Below are 21,898 nucleotides of genomic sequence, written 5' to 3' on the forward strand. Positions count from 1 at the left end.
ATAATATGCAGTAGTTTGTATCCTCCTGAGATCTCAACGTGTTTTAGACTCTATTGTTGGACATGCCTGGCTTTTGCCCTGGCACTTGCCCTTGATCAACCAGTGGACTGGGAAACAAAAGAAATCCTAGTTCCAGAGATAAAAAAGATTTTGAAACAGTGTCCTATTGAGAAAGCACATTAGCATCCTTCTATTCATTCCAAAACAAATGCTTTCTATTCCCTTCCTAACCAAGGAAACAAAGCACAATAAAGCATTGTTCTCAGTTGTTGGTTTGTTGTTTTCATGGACAGAGAAAAGCTCTGCTAGGCTAGTCTAGCAAAAGAGTAAACATCAAAATTTATCACGAGCTTCCACAGGCTCAGAGAGAACAGAGTATAAAAGGGGATCACAACAGGGAAATGCAGAAACACCCTGGTGGTGGAAGGTAAGTAATCAGGCTAAATGCATTTGCTTTACCGGCATGTGCTGCAGATGGTGTTATCAGCCTTACTCATTGCGGCTTCTCAGTTACTTTACACTGTTTATTGTTATTGTTCTATTATCCTACCCTATTCTATGGTAAGCATCCTGAATTATACTGAGCTTAATTTTCACCAGAAAAATACACATAAAAATAATTAAATCCTGCCTGAAAATCTCTCTCTATCGCCTCTCACCCATTCTCTCTCCTCTCTCTTTCTCTCCCTTTTCTCATTCCTCTCTCCTTCTCTCATTCTTCTCTTTTCTCTCTTCTCTTTCCTCTATCCTCTTCCTCTTTTCTTTCTCACTTTCTTCTTGCCTCTCTCTCAATCCTCTCTCTTCTGTCTCCCATATATATATGGGAATATATATATATATATATATATATATATATATATATATATATATTTCTCTATCCCATTTCTCTATCCTCTCGATCTCTCCTATTTCTGTTTTTATCTTCTCTCTTTCACCTCTCTCTTCTATCTCCTCTTCTCTACCTCATCTCAATATCAGTGATGACAGAGACAATGAGTTTCTTCAAAAGAAAACATGAGGTTCGCATGATATAAATCTAAGGAGTTCCACGTTTTGACAAGAGCGTCCTATTTTAGCCCTTAATAAGTTACAGTTGAACTAACTCCTTCCAACTGATACTTTATTGAATACAGGAGGAAAGGATATTATTGTATCATTAAAGAGCAATAGCCTAAGCAACACTCGGAAAATAAGTTATTGGGACTTAAACAACAAGAAACTGACTGAGAAACCATGTACTCCAAAGTGATTGCTGTAGTGTATGCTTATAATTATAGCACTCATGAGGCTGAGGCAGGAGGTTTGGAGACTAGTTTGAGATTTTCTTGCACTACATAGAGGAAAAGGAAAGATTCTGTATCAAGAAATGAAAATAATTCATTAATTCTAGTATTAGTGTTCTTATAATTTACCTTGTTTTTTTTTCTCCTTTGCCATGGGAATAGACACTATTTCAACTATTCTCTGAAGAATTATAGGAGTTGCCAAAAATCATAGAGGTTTGTATACCATCCTAAGTATGCAGGTATGTGACAGACTGGAAAAAAAAAAACAGCAACAGAACAGGAATTAGTATTCAATCCAAACCAAGGCTAGGTAACCTTCTTATGCTGGCGCTATCCTGAAAAGGAAATATTTGAAGATTTTCTGCGAGTCTTGATGTATATCTGAACTTCCTAACATACCCCTTATACATGCTAACCATCTGGGGAAGTTTATGCTCTTTCCTCTTCTTCTATGATTACCTAAAGGAACAATGGCAAAGCAAAACTTTCTGAATGAAAGATGTGCTTGTTCTCTTCAACGGTTGAAGGCCTCAGAAATATCTAGCACATCCCATCTGACCCAGAGGCAAGGTGACAAAGAATTCAGAGACTCAGAACGAATGAGCAACTATATTAAAGAAATGAAAGGTACATTGTGTCACCGTAGTTAATCAAGAAGGAATGCTTGAAGCTTCTATCTGCAGAGCGTCTTCCAGCTCTTGCACAGACGCTGGCATAGGGGATGCTTACTCAGCCTTGATGTTATTTCAAGTTTGCAAATGCTTCTGCAAGTAGATAAGGGACATTTTTAATTAGGAAATTAAGTAGTCACAATAGAGGTAAGAAATTATAGTGTCCACTGAGCTGTCACATCCGTGACTTTAATTTTCTTCATGTATTTTCTTTCATAGATTATTATAGAAGTTAATTTCAACAGATGCCTTTAGCATGTCAAGCGTTTCAAAATGTAGAATTATCAGCCTTCAGGTAAATGAGATTTCATTGTATTATGTTAAATATCAAACTTTTTTTGGTTACTGAATAGAAATAAAATCACCACCACTTACAAATTTAAAGTTCTACTTTTCTGTCAGAATTTATCACGTTATACCCTGATGGAGTGTTGCATGGCTCTGGTTTAATTTTGAGGGACTCATAAAAAAAATCACATGCTCCTTTAAAAATTAGAGATAAAAAGTAATACTCATGTCCAGTTGGAAGATTAACTGTTGCTTAGATACTAACTACCAATCATATCTTCATATTGCTGGTTATATTTTTATTATTCTCAGAGGATTAAGTTATGTTTTCATATGAATTATAAAGGCAACCAAAGTTTGATATATCTCTAATCCACATTATTAAGCTTTAATTAATGAAAAACAATTCTCATTTATAAAGATATCCCCCCAACTTATTTGCTTCAGAAACTATTAATAGGAGGTGCACAGACCTGAACAATCAATAATCGAGTGTTTGTCTCACAACCATGAGGACGTGAGTTCAGATTCCCAATAATATCAAAATGTTAAGCCCACCACTGAGAGCCTGTAATTCCAGTTCTGGGTACAGGACACAAGAGACGCCCAGGTTTTCTCTGGCCAGCCAGTCTAGACTAATCAGTGAGCTCCAGGTACAGTGAGACTCTGTCTCCGAAGCTAAGGTGGAGAATGATCAAGGAAAAAACTTGGAGTCAACCTCTGACCTCCACATATATCACATACGTGTGCTCACACATAAGCACACACACAGAAACACACACACACACACACACACACAGAGAAACACATAGACAGATACAAACAAATGTTGGAGGAGAGCCATTTAGTCACTCTGACCGCCCAGAACTGAAATAATCATAGAGAAACTTTATTAATTAAGTCACTACTGGCCCATTAGCTCTAACTTATTATTGGCTAACTCTTATATCTTAATTTAACCCATTTATAGTAATCTGTGTATTGCCATGTGGCTATGGCTCATCCGGTAAAGTTCCAGCATCTGTGTCCAGTGGCAGCTCCATGGCTTCTCTCTAACTTCTCCTTCTTTCTCCCAGCATTCAGTTTGATTCCCCGGCCTAGCTCTGTTCCCCTATAGCTCTGCTACAGGCCCAAAGCAGTTCCTTTATTAACCAATGATATTCACAACATACAGAGGGGAATCCCACATCACCTCGCCTTTCTGTTTAAATGAAAAGAAAGGCTTTATCTTTAACATAGTAAAATTACATATAACAAAACAGGTATCAAATAAGAATTACAGGTACAATGTTTATATCTACTTTATCTTTTATCACAACTAAGAAAAACTATAACTATTAATTCTTCAACTCCATCAAAGACTCCAGAAGGATATGATAATACCTAAGTAAACTGGAAGTATATTGTAAGCAACTTCCAAAACTCTAGAATTGACAGACATTCTGTTGCCTGGACAGTCACCCAAAGTTCTTTTGTACCTTGGAGCATCCATCTTCAGCCTACAGGCCCATAGTATCCAGCAGACTTTTTCAGAAAGCAGGAAATTTCAAAGACAGTTCTGCCTATACTGGCAGTTTGCCAGTCACTTTTTTTAAAAAAAAAATATCATTTAGAATGTCTGACAGAATTTTTGATGAAGCAGCAACCCTGAAGAACAGTCTCACCTTTAGATAAGTTTAGCAATCATTTCTCTGTGGGTCCTACATTTTCAGTTCATATATCAGTCCAGGCAAGAGCGGTTTCCTGTCCACATGGCCAACCAACTCCATAAGGAGCCTCTTCGATGCCCATCTTCCTATTGAAGTAATTGTTGCTGCCAGGAGCAGATGTGCCTCATTGTCATGAAAAGTCCTAAGTTCTTAAACATTTTAAATGCCATATTTTGTAGTCTTTGCAAGGTTTGTATAGTTTGTGGGGATGATGGTGGGATCCGATCCAACAACTCAAAGGGAGTATTTCCCTTGGCACTAGGTGTGTTGTTTGATAACTTATAGCTTCTTAGAAGAATTGGCAATGCCCTGTATATGGTGAACCCATTTAATCTCTTTTAAATATATATTTTAGGAATCCTAAAAACTGTAATTGTCTATGCTTTTTCTCCAGTATTCTTAGAATTATCTCCCCCACACATCATTCTTTGCCTTCCCCGAACATCCTCTCCCAGCTCAGAGCTTCCATCTTCTCCTCGTTTTCCTATTTTTACCACTTGTGTTCTGTTATCTCCCCCTTTTTATGTTCTTTATTTCCTTCCTCACTCCCAGTGGTCTTTGTCTAGTTTCTGAGATTCCATGACTCCTCTCCTCCCTAAGTAGTTTATGGCTGTTGTAGGAGGAGTCATTTTTGTCAATGATATGTTCCCTAGTGGGTTGTCCATGTTCCTGTAGATGACCGTGCAGTTAGAATCAGCAGTAACTGAACTAGATGATGCATACGAGGTGTCGGCAGGAGTTGCAAGAAGCTAGCGACAGATGAATATTAGCAAAATATGTTGTATGCTTGTATGATAATCTCAAAAATAAATTAAATTATTAAAAATAAAGCAAAGTGGTTACTCTAGGTCATTCCTTACTTTGAAAGAGTTGGAGCTGGGAACCACAGACGAGAGAGAGCCATGCCTGTCTGCATTTTAAATACCCACCCTCAAACCCCAAAATAAGCTTAGCTCTCACCCTTCATTAAAGAAACTTCTCTCTGCAGAAGACAGAGACGAAATACACAAAACCACAACTGGTAAATACAGGAAACAAGTGATTGCAGGGTACCGAACCCCAACTGATACATCAATACAACCTGCACCTAAGGGTCAGGGAGCATCTCAGAAAGGGAGTAAGAAAGATTTTAAAAGTCAGGGAAGCAAGAAAAATCCTGTATTATTGTGTCTCCTAGAAATGACAGGAGACTGTCACTTATGATACTTCAACAATACATACATCTGCTTAACCAAGATTTGAAGACATACACCACCAGTTGATCTGCTAATATAGAAAGGAGAAATCTCATGAGTACGCACCCATAGACAAAGAACCACAGACAAATAAGATATTTTTTAGTATAAGAAATAATCTCCCCCTTGAATAGCCATCTAATTGCCTATACCATAACATGTATTCAGCTCTAAAATCATATTCATAAAAATAAGACTGAAAAGACTGAACAGGTTGTATTATTAATAAACTTAGGTGTGTGTGTGTGTGTGTGTGTGTGTTACTAAGGAAAAAGAGTCTATGCTTTCAAGTAAGGTGGGATTCGTGAGATTCACCAGAGGGACAAGAAAAAGGAGTAAGTGATATATTATATTTTCATTAAAAATTTAAAATTAACAACAAAAAACAAATTAAACCAATAGAGAAGTATGAGAAAAAAGAAGGCTTGGTTTTCTATTTAAGAGAACAACAAATTCTTTTTCAGTAGGCAAGTTCATTAAAAAGAAACCATATGCTTATCAGTTGGCTGGATTTTAAATTATTAGTGTAAATTGACATGAGTCCAGATGAAATAACATATTTGCATAAAACTCTTAGTGGGGATATAAATAGGGAAATCATTACGACTTTCAGTTTGCCTATGGGATGTCACTTTTCACATGAAGAAGACATAGAGAAGTTACCATGTTAGAATATGATCTATGCTGTGATGGCACCAAGACTTGAAATAACAACTCAGAGGTAATAAGTAGTCTAGTACCAAGACCTAGATTTTAATTACTATTCTCCCACAACTGGAGCCAGATCATGGTTGGAGGAGTGGTGTTCAGGACTAGGTCAGAGAAAATAAAACTTGAATATAGAATACTTAATGGTTACTTCAGGACTCCATAAAATAAATAATTACTAAGTCAATGAGATTGCTCAGCAGATAAAGGCGCTTGCCATCAAGCTTAGTGGTTGACCACTGTGACTCATATCATAGACGGAGAGGCTCCAATCAAGTGTCCTCTGAGCTCCTCCTGAGTGCTATGGCACACAGGTGACCGTGTTCTCTACACACAAAGTCACATGTACATAAATATTTGTGAAAAGTGTCAGTTCTTTTTAAAAGAAGAATACCAATTCAAAGTGGTAAAATCATAGAATAAACAAATACAACATTGGCAGATACCAGAGCAACGAACACAAATCACTTGCATACAAATGCTATAAAATCCATATAATCTTAATTATAAAAGAAATAGATAAATAATGTTTAGTATTAATTAGACATTTCTATTTTGAAATATTTTATAAATATATAATATGTTCATGGGATCTACAGTTAGTGTGAGGATGTCTGAAGCTACATAAGCTATTTAAAGCATCCGTCTCAAGACAAAATGTTCAGCAAAGAGAATAGAGCATATTTGCTCTAAAAAAACCTGGAGATGTTGACTTGATTTAGAACCCATTCAAACAGCATTGAAATAATGTGGCTACCACATAACCTTGATACATGGTCCCTTAATGTGATTCATAAAAAATTGCACAATGTCCCTTTCGCAGAAATACTGCCCAGCATGCCTATTTTCACTCTAAATGTGAGAAAGTATTAGGTACAGCCAAACTGAGAACAATTTAGTATTCAACTACCACTCATCCGACCTGTGGAGGTCATGAGAAGAAAAACATCCTAGAGAGTTGTCCCATGTTAAAAGGGGATTGGGAAGATGCAAAAACTAAAATGTCTGTTCAGGCTGCCTTAGTTGGGGTTACTATTGCTGTAACACCATGGCTGAAGAAATCTGGGGAAGAAAAAGCTTATTTGGCTTACATTTCCGTGTCACTGGTCATCATAGAAGGAATTCAAGACAGGAACTCAAACAGAGCAGGACGCTGGAGGCAGGAGCTGATGCAGAGGGTGTGGAGGAAGGCTTCTTACTTGCTTGCTCCTCAAGTCTTACCAAGTCTTACTCAACCTGTTTTCTTATAGAACCAAGGCCACCAGCCCTGGGATGACATTGCCCACAATGGGCTGGGCCTCTACTATAGATTATTAATTAAGAAAATGCTCCACATGCCCAGTTGCTTACAACCTGATCTTCTGGAAGCATTTTCTCACCCGAAGTTTCCTCCGTTAGATGATGATAGCTTGTATTAAGTTGACATAAAACTAATCAATACATAGACCTTGACTGAATTACAGAAAAGAAAAAAAATCATAGAAACGCAATAAAACATAAACATTGACTCATTTTGTGAGACTGTTACTATCCTGATTTTTTTGTTTTATTCTCATTAATTTTTGCATAAAAACTTCCGAATTCAGGCAAATGGGAGAAAGATAAGAAAACTTTGCTAACTTTATATCTTTCCTCTATGATATTAGTTACATTGAATGACATTACTGAAATAGAATTTGGAAACGTTTGTTGATTTTCTGGTGATTTCTTTTGCATCTTTGTAGTTTAACCAACCTCTACATGGGCAGAATATTGAATAAATGACCTGGTTCAAAGCAAAAATGACAGAAGTGAGCCCTCTGGCTTTGGTAAACTTCATGCTACAATGATGATAAAATACATTTAGCCTACATGTGTTCATAAACAAATAAACAAAATCCCTGAAACATCCAAACTCTCCCTTTTATACTACACTCACTAAGAAATAATTATATTTTAGAATAAATTTTACTTTGACCTCTTGCTTTTCATCACTTGCTCTGCTTCTGCTGATTTGGGTGGCTTCTAGGAAAATGAGTATTGGAGAACATAGTGTATTCATGGAGAAAAATTTTCACAGGAAAGTTACAGTTGGCCATTTTCAACACCAAATAAATTCTTCCAAGCATAATTAGAAGGTGGAGCTTTAAAGGTACAACTCAGAGAATGAGCAAGTTTGATTCCCATAAGGGTAAATTAGACCTGTGTGGATTTCTCACAATAGGTCTTTGCCGGAGACACTTCTGTGAATTCTTTGCAAAACACGTGGTTATGGCTAACAAGGTTTGAGAACTATTTATGCAGAGAAACTTTTAGAACATGAGAATGGAAAGAGGGAGCAGAAGAGAGAATTTCTTGGCTCTGTGTGTCTTCATTTCCTTAATGGAATAATAATACATGCTCTATTCCCCTGGGGATGATGGGAATGAGCAAATTTGTGATTATAAAATATCCTGCAGTTTGAGAATGGTATTTTGTTTTCAGTGTTTTATTGGCAAGTGTAGCATTTGAAGTTGAATCAGCTTTGTTTGTTTGTTTTCTAAGACATGTATGGGAGAATGAGGTAAAAGGAATATAGTAAATGAGAATAAAAGGGAAAATGTGTGAAACTTGGAATCTACTTGTCAAGCATAAGAATGCCAATTTTGCTTTTGAGGGTAGATGCTAAATTTGAATAGCAGAGGCTAACATATATCCACAGGTGGAGGGAAAGCTGAAAAATGGCAGAAGTTAGACCCAAGGTAGACATAGAATTTGCAGTCAAATAAACCAACCTGTGAAAATATGTTTCTATCTGAGGCAAACACATGGAAAGGACGAGGGGGGAGCTCACCACAGATACATCGCTACTGTAGTTTGACATTTTCTAAAAAAAAGAGGATCTCATTATAATTTTCAAATATACTTTGAGTTATGAGTGCTGTCATGTTTATATGACTCTCTGACTTATATCACTTTTAAAAACCATTGGCATTATATAGTGGGCTTCCTGCCTTCACACTACTCATCAAGAAAAAACTACTTGCCGGGCGGTGGTGGCCCACGCCTTTAATCCCAGCACTCGGGAGGCAGAGGCAGGTGGATCTCTGTGAGTTCGAGACCAACCTGGTCTACAAGAGCTAGTTCCAGGACAGGCTCCAAAACCACAGAGAAACCCTGTCTAAAAAAAAAAAAAAAAAAAACTACTTGAAAAATACATGCTAGCACGATGATTATTGAGATTACAGTGGCCATCTAGGAGGTAGAGAAATACATGCTATGCATGGAGAATAATGGTTAACATTTGGTGATGAGCAATGAAAATCACCAGAGGGATCCAAAAAGACCACAACTTGAGCAAAAGGCCCGAGGGCCTGGGACTTGCTTTGGTGTTCTAAGATGCATGAACGTTGAGTCAGTCATATCTGTGAGGGCTTTGAACTACTCCCCATAGTTCCCATAGCAGAACCTGACTTTTTTTACTATAGAAAACATACTTTCAGGAAATTTGATTTCGGGACATTCGATTGTTGGAGACACATGTTCTTACATAATGCATTAGAGTTGCATATGTTGTATGTACTCTTTTGGGAAAGATTTATTTTTATCTTTGTAAAGATCTATCTTTGTGTGCATAAGCTTGCACCTGTGTTGGAGTTTGTTTGTGTGAGTGCAGTCAAATCTCCTGTAGCTCGAGTTAAACAGGCTGTGGGCTGTTATTCAGGTGCTGGGGACAGACCTTGGGTCCTCTGTAGGAGCTGCATGTACTTTTAACCCCTGAACTTTGTCTGCAGCCCCTGAATTAGATTTTTTTGGTTAACTGAAAATGTTACATATGTATAACACATTTACATCATTTTCCCTTTATTATTCTCTTTCTGATCACCACATCTCCCGGATTCCTATGAAATTATTGCTTCGTTTTCTCTAGTTATTTTGTTAGACACACACACACACACACACACACACACACAAATTCTGATGACTCCATGTAGTATTTCTCATGTATATGCTTTTAGGCCTGACTATATTAGATAACCAAAAGATGTCTCATCCATGGGGAAGACTGATTAATTTATTTGCCTATGGTTCTTCATGCAGGAATGGAGTTTGGTGATATTTCCCTCATCAGGCATTCATGTAGGCAAAAGACCCATACATACACATAAAACAACCTTTAAATTAAAAGTCTTCAAGCTATAATCATTTACACATATATAATTGTGTGCATATTATCATTAATGAAGAGATCATAATAAAAAGTTGGGTTAAAAATGAACTTTTGTGTTAGAAACTGCAGTTGCCAAGAAAAAAGAAAGTAGCAAACACAATCTGGAAATGACAATGTAATTAGAAATGAAATATTAGGCCAGAGCCAAAATAGAGGAATTTAAAGCCAGAGGTGAAAGTGTAGTTACATATGAATAACTATCAGTAATAATAGCTTGGAACTTCTTGCTAACAGGCGCAACCCACTCGTAACACAATGCAGAAAGGCCATGAAAGTAAAATGATAAAATGATGTTCATCAGAGAAACCTACATCTATTTAAACTTGGCAACACCAAGCACTCAGACAGGCAAGCCTGCAAGTGTTGCATTGCTCATTCACCAAAGGTGGGCAAAAGGCTTTGTTACTATGTGCTCAACAAAACAAATAAACAAGAAAAATGAAGACGTGAGATCTAGGAAAGAGGAAACTTTCCTCAAGGGGGAGATAAAGGGAACTGAGATGAAGATGAGACAAAAATGAGGAATCTGACCCAAAAATGTACCTGGTCCAGATGGCAGGAGGAGCTCAGTTGGATCTGGAAAGGCATCTCTGGGGAAAACAGTTGACCAAACAGGCGATCTGACAGAAGGTAAAATTAGTTTTCAGAGTTAATGAAAGAGACAGGAGAACAGAAGGGGAGAACGAGTAGAATAACACATCAAGCTCCATAACAGTGTACAATAAATAAGATATAGCTCATACAATTAAAGGCTCAGCATCATGGGAGTTTAACATTGTTAAAATCATGAAAACACCACATATAGATATTTTAAAATAGCAAACTTTGGGACGTTGGAGAAGATAACAAAAGTCTCCTGTATCAGTGGCTGTTGCAAATGTTTATTTTTGTTGGAATTATTTTGAAGCAGATGACAAAAGGTTAATTAAAATATTGAAGATGAGAGCCTGCCGTGACTAATTCCTTGGAAGATGGAAGAGAGAGTTAGGTTTTGCCCTGTGTTAATTATCAATACTTGAAATTTAAACACAGGCAAGAAACCATTTCATAAAAGATCATATCAAGTAAAAATATAATAAATGTATTTAAAATTAAATTCACTGGATATTATCATATTTCAACACAACTATGTTAAGTAAGTTGGCATTTGTTTTACTAATGGGAATATGAGTAACAACCTCATGGATACTTTGTACCCCTCCACCACAGCACAGGCACAAAACTATGAATTCTTTCTCATAACTTTTCTTCATGTTTTTACTATTATTTCTGGCTGCTTAGCATCTCCTTATGTTATAAGAGCTAAGAAATAATTTTAATATTTATGTTAACCACTGTAGTGATATTCTGACCACATTATAATCATTACACATTTTTGTGGTTAATAAAATTCATCTCCATCTGGGTATTGATTTATGATGCATTATGAACAGTTTAATTATTCTTCAGTAAACAATTATTTACTGAGTTTGTTTTCAATGTCCTTTCTAAGTATAATAGGAATTGTTGTAAAATAATTGCAACCCTAAGTTTGAACATAAAAACTAAGGCACTTCCTGCACACACACATACAGATGTGTAGTGACTCACCGTTGCAATTGTTTCTGGTGTGGGGTATCACAACAATAACCCTTTGATGGATCCACGTTGGTTGTTGACTATAATCCAGCATTTCATGGGAACCATATTTAAATGAGGTTTCCTGAAATAGCAGGAGGAAAAAGCCACAGATGTCCGAAGTTTCTGGTTAGACCAGTTTTCTCTGCAGCCGTCAATGCTAGCTAACGATTTTGTTGTTAAATTGCATTAGTTTCAAACAGTATGGGATATGCATCTCTTTTTTTTGCTCAGATGTTTTATTAGGAATAAGTAAGTTCTGGCTTAAGAGGTATGTTAAAAGAGAAATTCACATTACTTCCAACAACACAAGCTAGTAGCTTTCACTAGACTCTATAAGACTCATTAAGTCAAATGCAAAATGTATTTATCCCAGCTGTGCAAAACTGCTAGCCTTAAATCATAAAATCGTATAGCAGAAATTTGTTCTCTGCCACAGAAAGAGTTTACTAGCAAATTAACAAATTGAGTGTGTTTTGCAAAACTGCTTTTTAAAGGAAGAATTTATAAATGGGCTTGCATATAATGACTTTCCTCAACAGCAATTAAACTTATCAGTGAGTGTTTAAGAGGGGCAATGAAGTATGGACGGCTTTAGTAAAGAGATTATTTACTTCAACAATTAATATGCAGTGTCTTATGAGGCAGTGTTCTAAGTCACGATTCGCTAAGTTACTTGGCAAAAGTCCTGAATCGTTTGGGAACTGTGGGTTATCAAGGGAGGGATTTAAGTATTTCATTGTATTTTCAAGTGTAAAAGGAAAGAAGTCAGAATGGTGGGAGCAAATGGGAGCGGCTGACCTCCAATAAAACATCACAACCTGATTTGTGGGCTATTTTGAGTGGTGTCTGCTCTACGTTTTTCATTTCTGTAATTTTAATTTAATGGTTTTCACACTATTAACTTCTGGTAAACTAATACAGTGACTAAAATCATCATTTTTATGAGTCTTGGAAGAAGGCTTTGCAGGTTAGTTTCTTGTTGCATAAACATCAAGTCCTGAATCCACACAGTCATATAGAAAGTTGTAAAATTGCTTATAACCTCCAGGCTGGCATTTCTGGAGTGAGTAGAGACAAGAGGAGCAGTTGGTTTACTGAAAATCTGCTAGCTCTAGCTTCATAAGGGACATTGTCTTCAAGGAATAAGGCAGAGAGCAGCAGAACCTAATGCTATGTGCACACTTAGGCACCCACTCCATATACACAAAGTAGGGGTATAGCGTCCCACACAGCCATAAGCCCAAGAGAGTAGATTTTGTCATAAAATATTGATCAACACAGAATGTTGTAAGTTAGTGAAATTCGGGGGAATGCGTACCATTTATCAGACTAAATTGACAGGTGAACACAGTGAGGCTCAGAGAACTGAGACAATTTCTTCAAGGTGTTTGGTTTGTAAAAAAAGGAACTGAATTCCTTTTCTGAATTTCAATAGAGTAGACATTTGTAAGAAAATGTTAGATAAAGCCTCTTGTGTGTCAGATTTTAAGTCATGAATAACAGAATGAGAAATGAGGCAGGGTTCAAAAAATTTACAAGACCGATGCTTTGTAAGATATTGTGGAGCTATACTAGCAGGAATAGACCTGGTTAGGCCAAGGGTTGACTGCTAATATTGCAGTAAGTTTAATTTAGATCACTTTAGGCAAATGATAAAAACTGTGATGTTGTTTCCCAAAATATGCTTTTCCTTATTTTGGAGTGTGCAACTGAATGGTTTTGCAGAGAAAAAAAAAACAAATAATTTCTCCTTTCTTCCAACTGAGTGGGTCATATTGCTAAGAGAATTCCTCATAGCATCTCCACACATAGATAAAAATTCAGACATTATTTGCTCCAGAAACATTTTCAAATTGCTTGAGACCACAGAAGTAAACAGAAGACTTTAGAAGCAACTCATTTTAATCATCCTAGAGGTTCTACGTAGCTCAAAAAAGATAAGATTACACTCTATTTCTAAGATTGAATCTCACTCACCCCAGACTGCACTCTGGTCTTTAACAACTGATCCTCTTGCCTCTGTTTCCTAAGTGCAGGGATGAGGAACATGGGCCATCAAACACAGCTGATCATAACCTCAGATTACCTTACATTTAAGATGTCTGAGATATCTCAGAATATTTTATGAAAATGGAATGATATTGCTTAATACCTTTGTTTCTTTGACAGCCACCTATAATGAACAAAATAAAATAAATAACCCGGGTTTGTTCTCTTGTATGTAATGCTTCCTCTTTCTCCCCTGCCTTATTCAATGGAATCCAGTCCCTCAGGTGAGTAAATTTCTGGTTTTCCTCGGGGCTCTTTTACATCTTATTTGGGCCCACCTGCCCTTGCTTCCAAAGTCTTGCCATCTTCTGTCTAACCCATTGCTAACCTATTAATTGGTTTTTAATCTCATATGTTATTTTTCTTATATGCCACATAATTGTCCTAAATCTGTGGTTGGGTTCTAATATTATCTTCCAATTCCCTCTCCTAATGCCCATTCTCTTCATTGTTTTATATTTCCCTGCCCATGTTTATTTTAAATATTTTAAATCATGATTTGAGTAATTGTTGGCTTGCATGGGCCCCCATACACAGAGAACAGAAAGAGAGATCTATTAGTCTGTAATATTAGTTATGTATTCCTATTGCACAGGCCTAGTAATTTAATATTGAAGTCTAAAGACATCATTTCATAGTTTGTTTCATAAAGGCTTTACTCATAAGTGTTCGAGCCAGGAAGATGGCCATATTCATCTGATTGTGCACTAAGTGGTGTAAGTTTGGTCATAACCTTGCTGCTTGGAATCTCCCTCTGGTTCATGTTTGCTCTTCAAGACATGGACATTAGTGTTTGGGGATGGTGTCTTTTCACGCCTTGTCCTCAGAGGTTGTAAGAGGCTTAATTATTTTCAAAACTATATTATTTCATGTTCTTCAACTTTAATGAAGAAAACTTTAGATGTTACTACATTGGCAAGGTTTAGGTGGAGAAGGTCTCTGTTTTGGCATTATAAAGCTCAGACTTGGGTGTCCGGAGAGACGGCTCAACAGTTAAGGGTAGAGCAGCACTGAAGTTTGGTTTCCAGCACTAGCATGGGGCTTCATAACTGTTGGTAACTCCACTTCCAAGGTTTCCAACACCCTCTTCGGGCTTTTATGAGCAATACTCACATATGGTACATATGCATACACACAAACACTCACATGCAGAAAATAAAAAATAAATATATCTTAATATAAACTATTCTCCTGGAGGAACTCAGAGCCTGAGCCAGGCCAGTGTATAGTAGTATATTATTTGTATTTTAGTAAACAAATCTCAACCCAAAAAGCAGAAAAGCAAAGCAGCCACACTACTAGAGAAGCTGTACCTCTATCGAGGCTAGGTGACTGTAGCCTAAGCAGACAGAGCCTCGCTCGCTTTCCATTTCATATTCCCTCTAGTGCTGGGATTAAAGGTATGTTACTCCCTAGTATTGGGATTAAAGTTTTGAGCCACCACCATCGGGATTTGTTCTGCATTGATCTTGTGTAGCCTAGGGTGGCCTGAACTCACAGAGATCCATTTGCCTCTGTCTCTCAAATCCTGGGATTAAAGGTGTGTGTCACCACTGCCTGACCTCTAGTAGCTTCAGCGTTGCCTCTGGTCTTTACGCAAGATTTATTTATTTAAAATACAAATGAAATATCACTACACCAGTGTTCTCAACTTTTGCCAGATAAGTTAGCAAAGATGTGCCTCTAATTTAGAGCATATCTACTATATCTCAACATTTTACACTGACTGTTATTTATTTCTTTGGCCCCTGATTCCTTTGGAATATGATGTCTGTAATTCCCCCAAGTCTTCTTGTTGGACCCAGTAGAAAAGTCACCTACTTAGGGGCAGATGTAGAAATATTAGTCTAATGATGGTCACATACTAAATTCCACAACCATCCATCAAGACATTTCACCACCACTTATATTTGATATCATATTTGAGACCATTAGAAATACAGGATAATATATACAATAAAGCATGTAAGATCTGGAAGGCAAAGATAACCTATAAACAGGAGTATAATATAATATTTAATGCTGCACTTTGAAAGTTCTACCTAAATTTTGAGTAATGAATTTTAAAATCCATCAGGACAAAAAAAATCCATTGTAAAACATTCTTGGGGAACTTAATTGATAGTTTGATTAGCTGAATATGTACCTATTCGAAGATCAATTATATTTTTGCAAATGTAATACATTCATTAAACTATACCTAAAAAATTTATAGGAACATTATTTATATCATCTTTAAAGTAAAAGTCATACAACTGTTTGAGTACAAAACAATCTATAATTGGATTGTATCCATGCAAAGAAATACCACACAAAGCTGAGAACGGGGACCTAACTCTTACATGGTAACATGCATGGATTATACCAAGCTAATCTTGAATTAATGGCCAAGCCGTCCTTCCCATAAACACATTTTGTGGTTCAATTTGTATTAAACTTATATGCCAGACACAAAAACAAAGCAAAACACCTGAAATCCGAGGGGCGGTTACTTCAGTTGAGTGAAGAAGTAGATGAGGAGGGCTCAGGGATACTAAACGTGTTCTGTTTGACTTCCTGTTTATAGAGTTCACTGATTTTAAGCCTCTTCGAGCTTTAATGTAAGATCTGCAAACATATTTTCTTGCATTATTACTTAATAACTAGTTTTCCTGAAGCTGAGCAAGAGAGAAAATGAACTCGATCCATAGTGCTAAGTGGATAATGAATTAAGAATCAGGAACTCAACCTTCGTTTTGACTTTAACAGGAGTGACTCAGATTCACCCAATGCATATCAACTTGGTAATACACACATATAAAAAGGATCACTCATTTCCTTATAAAAATGTTCACTGACAGGAACTGAATACATAAAATCGTTTTATGGCTCTTTCAATACTGGTAAACTGAAGACATCAAACTTTTACTAATTTGTGAGTGTGTGAAATTAGGAATGATTTCATAAATAAATGTTAAGTAAATAGGAAAATCATGGAAATTAATTAACATTTTCTGCCTTGTACTCTTTTTTTTTTTAATTGCGTGTGTGAGTCTGTGGGAATATATGGGATGTGAGTGCAGTGGCCATGAAGGCTAGAAGATGTCAGATTGGTTGGGGCTGGACTTACATTAGATGTGGGCAGCCATATGTGGGAACTGAACCCTAATCTTCTGTAAAGATCAACAAGTATCCTTAACCCCCGACTCATCTCTCCAATACCCCTTAATTACTTTCATGAACATGTAGTTATGTGCATATGTGTATACACGTCATATACGTGCATGTGTGTGTGTGCTTAAGACAGATCAGATTTCCATAACACATATTCTTCAATTACAAGCACAAGTAAACAGATATGTAGCTTTTAAACTATTCAATTGTACAATATAGATTTTTATTGATCATAAATAGATTAAATATTCTTAAATTAATAAAGAGAATACAATTATATTTATAGATAGCCAAATAATCCTTTTAATTTATATTTACTGAGATTATGAGACAACTTTGTGATTTTGCTAGCCATCTTCATTCATTTAGTATTCCAAATGATGATAGTTCACCTATTCGTACATGTTATTTATTATTAATATTGACGTATTTCTTTACTTGAGGCACTGAATTTTGTTTCTCTGCAATTCCCAGGAACTTAACTTCAAAAAGATTCATTTTAAGTCATTGGTTATATTCCAAGAGACCACACTTTGTCAAGTTTCATATTTCAAATTCTATTTTAATTAGATAGCAGCCTCACTCTTTTCTCTTTTTGTCTAATTAAACGCTAAGTAATGGGTTTTAAATGAGTGTAATTAGTTGCCAACTTTCTTCTATTCTGACAGAGACTTGTCCCTGTTTAGCTTGCAAATGATTCTTTAATCATTGCTGTCCATGCTTTAGAGTAACTATTTCTGAGCACCTTGGAGATCCTGTGGACAAATGTACCTTTAAGATGGATCGATTCCAGCTCTTTGTAGCACACCCAAGAGCTTTCACTGAGATCAATTCCAATCAGGATATCTGAGGACTCAAATGAGGCATGATAAACAATAAAAACCTCACTACTTTCTAACATTCGTACAGTCATGCCAACTTGAGGAAAAGTTAGAATTGTCTGTATTTTATTTTATGAGTTATGAGTATTTTTCCTGCATGTTTGCCTGTGTAACCCCTACATGCCTCGTGCTCTTGGAAGTCAGAAGAGAGCATTACATCCCCTGAAACTGGAGTTAGGGACTCTGGTGGGTGCTGGGAACTGAACCCATGTTCTCTGCAAGTTCTCTTAACTGCTGAACCATCTCTCCAGGCCTGAATGCCATCTTTTTAAAACAGTCTCCCTATACCCGCCTTAATGAATAGTATTAACAGGACACCTTAAAGATGAAATTGGAGATAAATGATTAAAAAAGATATAATGAGAAAAGATATAGTGAAAAAAGATATAATGATATAATAACCAAACTCACTGTTAGGAACTAGGATGGTTGGGAAATTGTGCACAATCACTGCCTCTATTATTTTCACAAAAATATAGTATGTCAGGATAAAATTAGAAATTAATATAAAAGGTATAAAAATAATTATCTAAACTATGTTCATATGGAAAGGAAAATAGTTACCAAACTCTTGGCTGAAACTTCCAGTTCATGCCTTGGGAATAATCAACTAAATATTTTCTAGAAGCAAAAAACAACATACTTAAATTTACTCCTGTAGAAATAACTACAATAATCAAGTCTTGCCCTTCTCTACTCTGATGATAACAAACAGCAACATTATTTCATTGTGAAACAAATATATGGAGCCAATTAGATAACCCAAATGGTCATATTGACAGAAACAATTATCTGAATGATAGTGCCATGTGGGAATTTTGTATTATGATTCTTTTAATAATTTCAGAATGTAGTATAGATGCTCCCTATGTCAGGTTGATCATATAAAAACTTACAATTTTATTTTATAAATCTGGCTTCCACCCCTTATAGTTCAATAAAACATTATTGTAGAGTGTTTCTCTAAAATCTGGATTGAATGGCTGGTGAATAGCTGAGGTTCACTACTGCTGTTCACCAGACAGAATCGTAGACCACACTGCTTTCTAGCAAAAGATTTTAAATAACCAAAACTCCAGGTGATGTTTTTTACTAAATTAATTCATTCCGCATCATGGTAAAAATAAAATATTGTAACCTGAATCATCAAACATGGGGAATGGTCCACACTTTGTGTTTTATACAGACATATAAATTCAAATATTTCCTTAAATATGTGCATACATGCTTGTTCACCGAAATAGCTAAAATCTTACATTTTTAATGAAAATCTGTACTGTCTAAAAGATGAAAATGAAACCAGTATAGTATATTACCTAAGGGAGTTGATTTGGGAAGAGGCTTATAATAAGGCCTCTTCCCAAATCAGAACTCTTGTCTTTGGGCAGAGAGTTGATAGCCAAGCCAAGTTGATAGCCAAGTATATCCACCACAGTCTGACCCAGGAAATCTCCATCTGCAGGTTGTGTCCATGAAATTGTAGCTAACAAGTTAGCTTGTAACTGGACTAAAACGTATTATCAGATTTGATGCATGAAGTATTGAATCAAATAATCTATATCCTAACTGTGTATCTCACTCCACTGCTACAATAAGATAGACATTATGGTGTTACAGATAAAAGAATACATTGAGAGGGAGTAAGAAGATACATGTATGACAGTTTGAATGAAAATGGATGTTGTAGGCTCATATATTTAAACAATTGGTTGCCAGTTGGTAGAAGTGTTTGGGAAAGATTAGGGGGTGTGGGCTTGTTAGAAGGGATGTGTTACTGGTCATAGGCTTTGAGGTTTCCAAAGACTCCCTCCACTCCAAGTGTCTCTCTCTACCACATGGTTGTGTCTACCATACATGCCTGCTTCCTGCCATACTATCTGCCATGATATTAATGGACTATCACCCTCCGAGACTGTAAACACAAATTAAATACTATCTCTTCTATGTTGCCTTGGTCATGGAGCTCATTCACAGGCATAGAAAAAAAGACATCTTTTTTTTCTTGCTTTTTTTTTAATGTATTTTCTCTTTCCCTGTGAATTTGGTATTTTAGTAGTTTAAAGAAGTGAATGAATGAATTATTGTCCATTAACTGGTGTGGGTAGTTGTAGCTAGTATCATCATTTTGGAAACATTTCACTCCAACTTATACTAAATGCTCTTATTTATAAGGTCCGTGCCATTGACAAGATCTAATGCCTCTCAATGCTTCCTGTCACCTAAAAAAAACTTAAGCTAATGAAACTATCATCTCCAAGTACTGTACTTCTCCAACTCTCTGATGGACACTTAATCCTATTGTTCAATGAGTCAACAATTCAGAGAATATGGATTGCATGGTGAGTCATGTAGAGCTTGAGATATTTCTTTCCTGGCTGTCCTGGAACTCACTTTGTAGACCATGCTGTCATCGAACTCACAGAGTTCTGCCTGTTTCAGTCTCCTGAGTACTGAAATTAAGGCATGCACCACCACTGCCTAGCAGGATTTTTTTTTAAAAGCCCACTTATAGTGCAAAGGGCAAAGAACAGAACTTGAGGCATTGTCTGCCTTGTTGCACGAATCATTAATTCTCAGGTAAGATTCATGGAGACAGATGGGATGAGTGGTAGAAGGTATGGGCTCAGTTACTGCTTTCTCCAATTATGTTAGCCATGACATTTTCCATCTGAAAAACACAGGCAAAAGAAAGAAAGAAAAAAATATACAAGGAGCAGAAAGAGGGCAGATTCTCAAACTCAAGATGCTGAATGCATATAATTTTGAATGATGAAAGCAGTCATTGATCTACAAGATGAATTTTACTCTGCTCAGAGTTTTAAATATTTAAAAATGATTGATAGTTGCATCTTTGGTAGCATAAAATGTAGGTATTTTTTCAATGCCATTGTTACTGAAACCAGCTTTTTATCTTGACTCTTGAGGTGCTGGCATAGACAATGTTGTGTAATGAGGATGCACATTTTAATATGGGCTCATCCATCTTTTATAGGACCTCTGTTTTAACTACAAACCCTAAATATCAATTTTCCTACTACTCATTAATGACAAAGATTTTCTTTTCTATGAGTTAAAATAGAAGTGACCATTTTTAATTCATTTTTTACTTACAAGGGTTCTGAAAACAACATTTCCTTTGTGTATTATCAAGAACAGTGGGCTTATGATTTTGTTGCAGAAAAATTATAGCTGAACATGATATTATCTAAAATCCATGTTTAGTTAACGTATGAAATGGATCAATAGTTAAAGACTAAAAAGGTATGGGATTCATACTTTTCAAAGACAGGAACTTCTAAAGTAAGCTTGTAGAAGTCTATGCCATTTTCTTTGAAATGCTTAAAATAGCTTTCGAAAAGTTTTTTTTTAATTATTACTTTATACCTGTGTATGTTCTTGTGTGTATGTATATATGTGTGCCACATGCTTGCAGGTACCTGGAGAGGCCAGAAGAGGGAATCAGATTCCCTGAAACTGGAGTTACAGATAGTGATCAACTACATGTGATTGCCCTGAACAAAACTTGGATAATCTGGACTAGAATGAAAACCTGTGCATTTAACCACTACACTATTTCTCCAGATCCTGAAATATTGTGGTTTTAGGATTTTTATTTTTGAAACTTGCCTCCTTATGTTGGAAAAGAGCAGATCATGTACTCCATGTCACAGAAGTTATGTAAAGTGGAACATAAGTATGTGAAAGACAGGAAATGTTGTGGTGGTTTTAAGAATCCAGTGTGGATGTATGGCTTCACGCGGAGCACATTTTGTAGCCTTGATAACCTGGGTTTAATCTCCACCATCAAATAAATAGACAAATAATTAAATAATACAAAATTCAGCTAGACAGAGTGCTAACATGTGCATGAAGATTGGGTGCTGAATTCCTCTAAAGATTAGACTCTAAGCCTGTTCGCGGACTTGGTTTCTGTAAAACGAAAGAGAGAGAAAAAAAGAACTGTTAGTAATTGCTAAATTACTTTTCTGTGCTTCTTGATATTTTTACCTCGAGTCAGGAACTTTTAGGATTCCTGCAGTTAGTAAAAATTCAGAGTGGCTTTCTCTGGGGATTAGCATCTGTTTATCTACTAATTACTGTTTTGATGT

The 21,898-nt window shown here is 36.2% G+C and overlaps 1 long non-coding RNA gene across 1 annotated transcript; it reads left to right on the forward strand.

Moving 5' to 3' along the window:
* The first annotated feature begins 334 nt into the window (after positions 1-334).
* LOC121435993 lies at positions 335-13,981 on the forward strand. Its single transcript, XR_005972640.1, has 4 exons — positions 335-427; positions 1,446-1,525; positions 2,177-2,252; positions 13,876-13,981. It is a non-coding gene; the product is annotated as an uncharacterized LOC121435993 (long non-coding RNA).
* The last annotated feature ends 7,917 nt before the right edge of the window (positions 13,982-21,898 follow it).

The sequence above is a fragment of the Microtus oregoni genome, unplaced genomic scaffold (genome assembly GCF_018167655.1).
Source record: "Microtus oregoni isolate MIOR12 unplaced genomic scaffold, Mior012 000048F_ref0000485, whole genome shotgun sequence".
Taxonomy (NCBI): domain Eukaryota; kingdom Metazoa; phylum Chordata; class Mammalia; order Rodentia; family Cricetidae; genus Microtus; species Microtus oregoni.